At 43.5% G+C, this 2,702-nt stretch overlaps 1 protein-coding gene across 2 annotated transcripts in view; it reads left to right on the forward strand.

The window, feature by feature from the left end:
- Window positions 1-1,685: 1,685 nt before the first annotated feature.
- The window catches only part of LOC142564656 (uncharacterized), an 11,926-nt gene continuing 10,909 nt past the window's right edge, over window positions 1,686-2,702 (forward strand). For both annotated transcript variants that reach the window (XM_075675747.1, XM_075675746.1), the window contains exon 1: window positions 1,686-1,845. The gene's annotated coding sequence lies outside the window, so the exon portion shown is untranslated. The remainder of the gene's footprint in view (window positions 1,846-2,702) is intronic.

The following is a 2,702-nucleotide window of genomic DNA, read 5'->3' on the forward strand; positions in this document are numbered from 1 at the left end:
GCTAGGTAAAGATGTAGGTAACAAAAGGGAACTTGCCGAAGGGCTACATGAAGATTCATAAAAGAAATAGGGAAAAGTTTGAAACTAACCTTGAAACAGCGATGATAACAGCGATGGTTAAAATGAAGAGCGTAAAATGCATATAAAGCTAAACCAACCAACCAACAAACAAAGAAACAAACAAAAGTGGCAAGGGAGAGTAAATAGAATTAATGTCATATCGCGACTCAAATGGTGAGATGTCTTCGGAAATTGTTAGTATCAGAATCTGGGCCGATGAAACCGGCGAGGTCATTCCACAAGCAAGTGGCACTTGGGAAAGCAGCTGAAACTGAACGTATTGCCGCTTCCGTTTGCACGAAGATGAGGTGAATATGTGATCTGCTTCATAGCAAACGAAGGACACAGACACGTAAAGTGAAAAGCCAGACACTGCAAATGCATTGCTGAAAGGGGCAGCCACGTGCGATGTAACGTCGATGGCTTCAGCATCGTTGTTTTATTTCTTTGAAGCTCTATTTTGGTAATCGTACATCTGAGAAGCAAAACGATGGACGTATGCTGTGCGGATTCTAGGAGGTTAGACTTCTTCAGATAGAGCGACCACAGTGAAGCAGCAAATTCAAGCTGCTCAGGTAAAAGTGTTTGGAAGATTAATTTGCGAACGCCAGATCAGCGGTTGCTTAGCTTTCGGCGTAGGTGTCCCTCAAAACCTTGAAATACTTGCAGGGACATTTCCTAGTACTTGTTGCTTCGACATGCTAGAATGTTTTAGATATATTCCCAATGTTACTGAAGCTTCCGTGGAAGGTTTGTCTTGAGTCTCTGTCCCGTCTGTAAAAGTTTACGAAATTTTTTCATCCTCTTATTGTGAACACATATTTTATATAACATCTAAGTTCTCTATGTATAGCAAGGGCATGCGTGCACGCTTTTGTACTCTTAGTAATTTATTTGCCAATGTTTTATTCTGTATAGTATCGTTGAACATTCAGAGATACATGACAGCCGTTCTCGATTTCATGACCATAATTGTAAGGAAAAAAATGGAGTGGCGCATCTTGCAGAGAACTGTATATGCCCCTTCTAGTTGAAACCGATTAATAAAATAGCAGGTAATGGCTTTATGCGCCACAGAGATCTGCTGCTATCTTGAATTCCCTACAGCGATCAAGTTCATGTAGCAAGGACTGCTTTGCCGCGTTGCCGTTTAATCACTGCGGTTAAGCAAAGTTTTCCCCAAAGCGAGCAGTTCTGGAGACGATTCTTTTACTTCTATATCTATTTTCTATTGTTAACCTCTCTAACAATTCAATTCTATAACCATTCTCTGATGTCACTGATGTAAGTCCCGTAGCACATGCCACGTCATCCTACATTGTGTATCAAAGGCTGCCGTGCCGCAAAATCTGTAAAGGCTGCCGTTTCTGCTGGCGTTCTTTGGAAAGGAGGAGGGAAACTCGGCCCTGACATAGCGCAGCTCGCGTGAAGCCTTTTGTGGGAAAACACTCTCGCCGAAGCTAGGAAAGAGACATCTTTCGACGAGCACAATCGCTTTATATTAGTGTATTTGTGAATTTGTACTATTTTTGTGCAAAGCTCTGCCTGCGAGAAAAAAAAAGAACAATAAGCAAAGAGCGCTGTGAACAACTGGACGCAATCTATTGTCCTATCGCGCAGCATCGGTTACACTGTGGAACGGCTGGAGACCAATACTGAATATGAAGCTTGCTACACCGAGGAAACACTTTATGCTGAGCACGTTGATATTTCCCAACAACGTTGCTGTTTTCCGTCTAATCGTACTTTTTTGGACTGTTGTAACTTCCTCGCCGAAGGTCACAGGTAAGATACGGATGGTTACAATCCTTTGGCGCTTTGCCCCGAGTTAAACATTGCAGGCCTAGCTTGCTGCCGGCTTTTGAGCAAGCAGAACTATACTGATTAAGATGGAGTTTACTGTCAACACCAGCTTGCACCATGCGTGGATTTGTTGCTTTAGTGAACATGTTTTGGAAGCGGCGTTGACTCCATGCCTGCCTTACATGGATAGGCACTGTAATGTCATTCTGCTTTGCAGAGCTTGCGAAAATATATATCAACACAAAGTGCTCACTGTGAGTTTCCCAACGCAAGACCGCCCTCAGAAGAACTTTGAGCTAGCATAAATGTTACAGAAAGGCAATAGTGCAGCATGGTAGAATGTTCAGTATTTGTATTTTGCAAATCCAATGACAAAACTAAGAGTATGTGCAGATGTCCCATCTAAAATTAACATGCACCAAAATCACAGGAAGCTGCGCCGTTCCTTGGGAACTTATAGTGCAAAGGTATCATTTTGGGATCGAAAAAGAATATGTGGATGCCACGCACTGTGCGAATCAGTGTAAGCGAAGCTTTCTGTACTGTTCGCGTTGATTGACGATAATTAGAGGTGATGTTGACGGCGCATGTCTAATTCCTTCCACTGTTAGTCCAGCACGAGAGTGGCGAGTTTATGTAGCACGTTACCTTAAGTGTTCCACTGCTGATTGTCTGCGTAGTGAACAAAACACAGGGAGAGGTGTTTCCTTGATTTCAGCCGCATTTTGCCCCCGTGGAAATGCGGCTACCGCGTTTCGGGATTGAACGCGCGACCATAGCCACAAAGCTACAGCGGCGGGCACAGAAGTGTTAATTTGACGCGCAACCGCTTCCGTAGT

Source organism: Dermacentor variabilis, chromosome 11 (assembly GCF_050947875.1).
Source record: "Dermacentor variabilis isolate Ectoservices chromosome 11, ASM5094787v1, whole genome shotgun sequence".
NCBI lineage: Eukaryota > Metazoa > Arthropoda > Arachnida > Ixodida > Ixodidae > Dermacentor > Dermacentor variabilis.